Genomic DNA, 8,845 nt, shown 5'->3' with positions numbered 1-8,845 from the left:
GTTTTCCGAATAGTCCTATCCACGGAGCTTAGTATTAAACCTTGGTCTAACTAGTTAGGATCCATTTAAGGGTAGCTTCGGTCAGTTCCACAGATCGAAGTCATATCTTTCTAGACATGCAATGCCCAAGCTTCCCTAACGTACTATCATCCAAAAACTTCACCAGTACCTTGGTCTCTTTTTAACTAATCCTAATTACCCTGCCGAGTTAGTTTGTTTGGGTTACCCTGTCGGGTAAGTTAGTTTTGGAGGTACCAGCTATTCTGAAGCCTCCCCCTAAATCATTGGTCTTTAATTTAAGATTTTTGTATAATTAGAGTTGGTTTTAGTTAAGTTGTAATGTTTAATTTGTAATTTAAATTTAAGTTTTTAATTTTGAATTAATTAAATTGGTCAAATTATCTTTCTTTAAGAGAGTGTATTTAATATTTGAATGTTCTTTCAATTCCAATTTTATTGGGTTAATTGAATTATCTTTCTTTAATAGCTTATTTTTAAAGTTTAAGTTTTTATTTATTTTTAAATTTGAATTAACTAAACTGTTTGAATTATATTTTCTTAATGGTTTATCTTTTAGGTTTTTATTAATTGTTAATTTTGAAATTTCTAGATTATTTTTGTTTAATATGTTATCTTTAACATTTAATTTTAAGTTTGTTAAATTCCGTTTTGATTTTATCAAAGTGTTTGATTTTATCCTTATATTTTCTTTGCCTTTTAAATTGATATAGTTAATTGAATTTATTAGATTAGTTTTATCTTTAAAGTTTAATTTCTTATTAATTAAATTATCTTGGTTTTGGATAGCATTTTCTAGATTAATATTGTCTAGATTAAATAATTTATTAATTTTATCTAGATCAATATTGACCTTGTCATCCTTTTTGTTTGAATTTTCAAATTTGTTTAGGTTAAAATTCAAATTTTTAGATTTATTAATTATTTTCAGATTTTCTATATTTTCTAAAGTAATTATATTTGTTTTATCAGAAAATATCCTAGAGGTATTTTTGCAAGTATTGTCATGTACACTATTTTCATATATACTTTCAGACATATCCAAATTAACAGGCGCATATTTTAAACTACTACTAGCAAGGATGTTTTGGTAAATATTACTAACCTTGAGCGCAATCCCTAATTCAGTAGGCTTCTCCGTTGGATCTGACTCGAGTCCGGATTCGACTTTAACTTGATCTTCTAGCTCCATCGGCATTTCGTGAAGCTTGATCAACTGGGTCCACAACTCATATGCGTTCTTGTACTTTTCTAATCTGCATAAAATATTGTTAGGTAAAACATTACAAATAATGTTACTTACCTTTTTGTTCAGTTCCGAGTTTTGAGAAGGTTTCCTCAAAATTAGCATATAGTCGATGTCTACGCTTCCTAAGAAGCATTCCATTAATCGCTTCCAGTAGTTGAAGTCTTCATGATCGTATGGTGGTGGTTCGCAGGGGTTCCGTCCTTCTAGAAGAGTCATAATTTCTTGCACACAGAGAAATAAACAAAAGATCCCAAGACTTGGTCTTGGATTAGCAGTGCCAAAAAAAATAATATTTCACTATTTTCGAAAAAAAAAATATTATTAAAATATTAATAAAAAAATATTATTTCAAATTTTTGAAAATGTAATATCTTGTCAATACTAAGCAATGGTGAAGAGATGACGATGTATTTTTCAAAAATAGTTTTGGAGGGAAAAAAACGAAAGGCGTAAGGTTTTATTTTAAAGACAAACGATATCTAATTTTTCTTTCAAAAAGTCCCCCCTTTGCCTGATTGGTGGTTGCACCAAATCAGAGCGGTACCTACTCTGATACCACTTGTAGGTGTTGGGATCTTAGATGACTAGAGGGGGGTGAATAGCCTCTTTAAAAACTTAAGCAGAGAGTTCTACACAGAAACTGGTTAGCGCAGCGGAATAAGCAAACTAAAACAAAACGAAAACCAGCACACAAACACTGATACACAGATTTACGAGGTTCGGGGATAACTTGCCCCTACTCCTCGGCGTGTCCGTAAGGTGGACGACTCCTTGATCTTCGGTAGATCGCACCCCGGAAGAATTCCGGCTAAAGATCCTCCTTCTAGGTGGAGTAACCTTCCCACAAAGTCTCAAGAAATATCTAAGTTAAAGCACGAGACTTACAGAAGCTCGGTGGCAAAGGAGAATAAAAATGCTTACAACCACGCGAGGATCAGTAGCAGAATAGAGATCGCAGTTCACTCGAGAGCTCAAGAACTTCCCACAACCGCACAGACTTTTCTTTCAAGCTTTCTTGTTGTCGTTCTGTTCTCTCCTCTCGCTGTTTTCTATTGCTTCTCAAACCTGATCTCTGCTGTCACCGATCTGGTTCAAAACTGCGCAAATCAGCGCTGCAGCCAATCCCTCTTCCTCCTTACCTGGTTCTCTGAACTCACACCAATGATATCACAGTCATCACTGGCGTCTTCTGAGCTCGAACCAATCCGCAGGAGTCAAGCAGATCGCAGCCAGATCACAGCAGTATCCGTTGATGCCTGAAATGCACCATGCGCCGCTGAAACCAGCAGAAAGACCATTTGTCGCATTCCTCTTATGAACTTAATTTGAAATTAGGCTTGGAATGATACCTGTTAACCTGCAAACTCAAAAGCTAACAGCACAGAGGATTATATCACATAAATGAATGAGGTATATCAAAAGCAGTGAAGGAATCGCTGATACAACGAATAAATCAGAGTGTGTGGATCGGTCACCAGACCGATCACAGTGCCTTGGACCGATCAGGCAACAGCCTGATCGGTCTGAGGCCATTCTGATCGGTCGCAGGGACCGATCAGATTGAGTGTGGATCGGTCCATAGACCGATCCACCCCTTTTTCTCTTCTGCAGACTCTTCTCCTGATCGGTCTCCCTGACCGATCAGATTGCACTCAGTGTGCTACTGAGTGTTCTCTGACATAATCCGGAGAACGAGCTACCGTGCCCTCTCCGAGTCCATCAGGTCCAGAGAACGAGCTACCGAGCCCTCTCTGACTTCGCATGCCAAGTTTCCTTCTTGGACTTTTCAACACCAGATGTCCGATCACCCTTGATCCATCTGGATTTTCCCTTGCCTGCTTCCTCACCAGGATTTGTACCTAGCTTCACTCACTAGGGTTTCCACCTGGCTTCACTCACCAGGATTTCCAATCTGCCTGGCTTCACTCACCAGGACTTTCCAACTGCCTAACATCCCAGCTAGGACTTTCTCAATCAGGTCAACCAAGTCAACCTAGATTAGTAATCAATCTGAGTTAAATATCTGATACAAACTTAAATCAGTGTTAACAGCAAAACAACATCCAGGTCAGACTGTATCAACAATCTCCCCCTTTTTGTTGTTTGACAACACGATTTAAGTTTAGATCAGAAATGCTCATATACCCATAATTTTTTTGGGAAATCAGGATCCTCCCCCTAAGACGGATACACCACCAAGTCAATGACGAGAATCAAGATCCTTCCCGTTATCCTCTCCCCCTAAAATCAAGCTTTCATACATTTCTAAACTTAGGTATCCTCTCCCCCTTTGTCAAACACCGAAAAGGTGCGAATAAGGTAAGATAACTTAAAGAACTCCCCCTTAACCCTTACTGTCTGTTTCTTAAAGCACTTAGAATTCCCTCTAAGTGTATTATAAGACAGTAATAAGGAAATAAAGGACAAACAAGACATGCAAGTGAACAGCATATTAATAACGGATAGAAAATGAAACATAATAAAGAGCAAGCAAATATAAAACTGAGTAGCATAAATACATGAGTAGCATCAGAAGTGCAAACAACCAGGTCAGACATAAAGACTAACAAATAACATCCAAAATACATACAGTCAACAAACAAACTGTATCAATCAATATCCTCACACTGAGGAACATCACCATCATCGGCAGGAGGGGTGAAATCCTGAGGCGGCACGCTGGAGGATGGATAGCCTGGGTAAGACTGCGGAGGCGGGTAGCGTGCCATCCATCCGAGTAGCAACTGCTGTGTCACCACCTGATGACTGCGCATATCATCGAAGCGCTGGTCAATATGCCCGCGCAGGTCATCGTAGCGCTGGTCTATCCGAATACGCAGGCCATCCAGCTCAGCAGATATCATCTCATCGTGCTGATCAAAGCGTCTCTCCAGCTCGGCGATCTGCCAGCGCAAATCAGGATCGGCCTCTCCATCGTCAGCAGCAGGAGGAGCAGCAACAGGAGCAACCTGTCGTGGAGGTCCCCGTGGTAACTCACCCAGTGCTCTCCCATCCTTCCACCGAACATCCCCATTTTGCCCTATGATGCCAGACTTGGAAAATGCCCGTTTCCCAAGTCGGCAATCCTGCCTGACCATTTTGACTATTCTACCCTTAGAGACATCAACCTGAAGGGTCTTGAGCCAATCAGTAATTATATGCTCATAAGGCATATAAATAGTGGAGCCGCTAGGCTTAGAATATGATATGATCGAGGAGTAGATGCTCGACATGATTTCAAAATCGAGACGTCGACGCAAACCATAAAGCATAAGACAATGATATGATCGGATCTCAGATAATGGTTTAGATGTGATAGGTAGAAGGCAGTTCATGACAATCTTAAAAAGAATGTAGTCTTGAGGAGATAATCTCAAGGCTGCAAAAGTAGGGAAGTCAACATCTAGCTCATCTAGTCCATCCGGTCTAGGTTGCCTGAAGAAGTACTCATAAATATCGTCAGGTGATACATCAAGTGGAGGAGGTAGTGACTCTGGTAAATCAGGATACAAGGAAGGATCTCCTGAACATATACGACAACCTAGATACCCAAAGAATTCTCTGATGGAGAAATCGATACTTCTTTTAGCGACTCGAGTGTTATAAACACCATCATGGTTTTGATGAAGGTTGTTATAGAATTCAGATATTAGGTCAAGATTGATGTCCCTTTCTAGGTAGACTACTGAATCAAGCTTATAATAGGCTAGGGTTTCGGATACAGAGGGACAAAATTCATCCATCCACTTTCGATCCACAGATCGACATGGAAGCAGCTTGAATGTCCTCTGTTGAAATGCTTGCTCAAACTGGCGGTTTGGGAATCTACTGGAACTAGCTGGTTGGGGTCGAGAGGGTGCATGGGACTTGGATTTCTCAGCTGGGGACTTAGAAGAACCCTCACCGGCTGCTTTCTTCCTAAATAGATAAAGATTTGGACACGGTCAGGGCAAATGGGAGTCCACGGGAGCCACACAGAGAGAACCGAGACAGCACACATAGAGAAACTGTGAAAAGAAGCTAAAATGCTAAGAATGAACAAATCTCGGGAAGAAGGAGAGTTACCTGGGCGCCATTTGAGGTTTTCGGAGAGGATGAAGAGAAGAGTCGGGACTGAGGAGGGGTTCGGCTAGGGTTTCGGCGTGAAATGAGAGAGTGAGGGATGGGGAGAAGTTAAAAGAGGGTCAGAAGATCAGAAGATCGGACGGCTGTCCGATCAGGAGAAATCCTGACCGATCAGGGAACGTCCTGATCGGTCAGGGCATTCCCGGATCGGTCGTTGAGACCGATCAGGGAGCCTCGCGTGCCATATCCTCCTGATCGGTCGTGGAGACCGATCAGGGAGCCTCCTGATCGGTCCCTGGACCGATCGAGGTCGATCAGATATCATCCTGATCGGTCGTCGAGACCGATCAGATATCATCCTGATCGGTCCCTGGACCGATCAGTGTCTGATTGTCAGCGATTTCAGCCTCTGAAATTCTTATCAAAAGCTCTGAAAATTTGGTTTAACAGCTTCCAAGTTCAGAACCTAGGATCCGGAGAGCCCATAGAACAGATTCAGTGATACTAATGAATATTTTCTAATGATGAGCTCTAATGGTTTGGAATTATTAGGGCTTGAACCTTTTTCAGACACATCATAACAGATGTGCTGAATAAATTTACTTTGTTTGCTTGTTTGTTGAAACTATGATTTATAGTGAAACAAGTACCCAGGCTATCGGTTCAAAATATCTCCTTGTTATGAGTAGTTCCAAGTTTGTCAAAATATATATATATATATATTTTTTTTACTTTTTTTTTATTTTTTACCAACTTGTCCTAAATTCAAACAGGAAGGTATCAAGCAGTGGTATCAATCAACACAACAAGGTTAGAGAATTTCTAGACATAGGTCCAACCAAGATTCCTTGGTTGGAATATATGAGTAAGATCTGGGAACCAATTACACATGAATTGTGTAAAGGTCTTCCCCATACTCAATCTATATCTCTTCAACCTAATTATTCAAGGGATGCATGATACATTTTGAATAATTTGGTTGATCCTAGCATCTCACCCCATTTCTAGCAAACAAAAATATTTTGTTAAACCTTATAATTTGTGTGAGATGTTCCCAAGTTGCCCAAAATCATTCCCAATTTCTCTTGTCATTTTAATTTGTCCTTATTGATCATTATGAAGTCCTAAGGACCTAAGGAGCCAAACACATTCCCAACTCCCTCCTTAAATGACTAAATTCATTCTCCGGAAGGGGTTTGGTGAAAATATCAGCTATATTTGACTTTGACTCAACATATGTGAGTGCAATGTCTCCCCTAGCTACGTGATCTCTTATGAAGTGATGACGCACTTCAATGTGTTTGGTCCTCGAATGATGAACTGGATTTTTAGTTAGGTTGATCGCGCTAATGTTGTCACATAGCACTTGTACACCCTTATAAGAAAGTCCATAATCCTCTAGGGTGTGCATCATCTACAACAACTGTGATACACTCTCTCCCATGGCAATATATTCGGCCTCGGTCGTGGAGAGAGCAACACAATGTTGCTTCCGACTCGACCAACTAACTAAAGATGAACCTAAAAATTGGCAGCCCCCACTAGTACTTTTCCGATCCAATTTGCACCCAGCATAATCAGAGTCGGTATAACCTATCAAGTCAAAAGACTCAGTACGTGGGTACCAAAGACCTACTCTAATTGTGCCTTTAAGGTATCTCAGAATTCTCTTAACGGCAATTAAATGAGATTCCTTGGCACAGACTTGATATCTAGCGCACATGCCCACAGCAAAAAGTATGTCTGGTCGACTAGCTGTGAGATATAGAAGACTACCAATCATACTTCTATATTGCGTTAGATCAATTGGTTTTCCACTCTCATCATTGTCAAGGCGAGTGTTTGTAGCCATTGGAGTGGACACTTCCTTAGAGTCACTCATATTGAATTTTCTAAGCATCTCTTGAGTGTATTTTGTCTGATGGACATAAATTCCATCTCGAGTTTGTTTGATTTCAAGTCCGAGGAAGAATGTCAACTCTCCTACTAGACTCATCTCAAACTCACTTTCCATGTGAGAAATGAATTCATTCAAATAGCCCTTTTTATTTGAGCCACAAATTATGTCATCGACATACACTTGGGCTACAAAAATGTTTTCACCATCTCTACGCAGAAATAGTGTTGGGTCTATTTGGCCTCTTACAAAGCCCTTTTCTAATAGGTAAGTTGACAACCTTTCGTACCATGCTCGAGGTGCTTGTTTAAGCCCATAAAGAGCTTTCTTGAGCTTGTATACGTGGTTTGGAGCTTCGGTACTCACAAACCCCGATGGTTGCTCAACATAGACCTCTTCTTTGATGAGACCGTTTAAGAAAGCCGATTTAACGTCCATTTGATAGAACTTGAAACCTCTATGTGCAGCAAAAGCTAGCATCAAACGAATGGACTCTAATCGGGCCACGGGAGCATAGGTCTCATCATAATCGAGACCTTCGACTTGACTATAGCCCTTGGCTACAAGTCTTGCCTTGTTTCTTACAACTTCTCCCTTTTGATTTAACTTATTTTTGAAGACCCATTTAGTTCCAATAATGGTGGTCTTCTTAGGTCTAGGAACTAAGTCCCACACTTGGCTCCTTTCAAATTGACCTAACTCATCTTGCATAGCTAAGATCCAATCAGGATCGTGTAATACCTCATCAACTATTTTTGGTTCAATCTCTGAAATCAATGCGACTTCATTAGACTCATTTCTAAAGAATGACCTAGTCCTAACCCCTTGTTGGATGTCTCCCACAATTTGGTCTTGGGGATGACTAGTGGCTAACCTAGATTGCCTTAGTGTCGGCGGTGCCTCATGAGTGGTCTCACTCGGCACAGGCAAGGACTCAATATCAGGCAAAGGATCAGATTGAGTTCTTTGTTGCCTTTGCTCATCAACATCAGAGTCAACTTCGACTCGTTCTTCATTTTGATCATTCAAACTTAGATTTCTAAGTTCAAATTGAATTTCTCCTACATCCCTTGGTTGATCATTTAAGTTAGGGATTTCTTCAAAAGCTACATCAGAGGACTCTTCAATCAATTTAGTCCTATTGTTGTAGACTCGATAGGCTTTGCTGGTAAGAGAGTACCCGACCAGTATCCCTTGATCAGCCTTAGCCGTGAACTTCCCAAGATGATCCTTGGTGTTCAAGATAAACACCTTACAACCAAACACCCTAAGATGTTTAATTGTAGGTGGTTTCCCAAACCAAAGTTCATGGGGAGTCTTTCCTAAAAACCTATGTATTAAAACTCGATTTTGCACATAGCAAGCTGTATTCACAACTTCAGCCCATAAGTAGCTCGGTAGTGAGTACTCATTGAGCATGCTTCGTGCAGCCTCTTGTAGGACTCGGTTCTTTCTCTCCACAACCCCATTTTGCTGTGGGGTCCTTGTGTTGGTTTCTACTCAGAAAACCTAGAGGTTCCACTGTACAAAAATTTTGTACAAAGGTCTGAACCTTTTCCTAGCTACCATGTGTTCTTTTAAATTAAATTTTGGATCGCCTGCGGAACTTAACACGT

Source organism: Zingiber officinale, chromosome 9A (assembly GCF_018446385.1).
Source record: "Zingiber officinale cultivar Zhangliang chromosome 9A, Zo_v1.1, whole genome shotgun sequence".
Lineage (NCBI taxonomy): Eukaryota > Viridiplantae > Streptophyta > Magnoliopsida > Zingiberales > Zingiberaceae > Zingiber > Zingiber officinale.
This window is presented reverse-complemented; position numbering follows the sequence as displayed.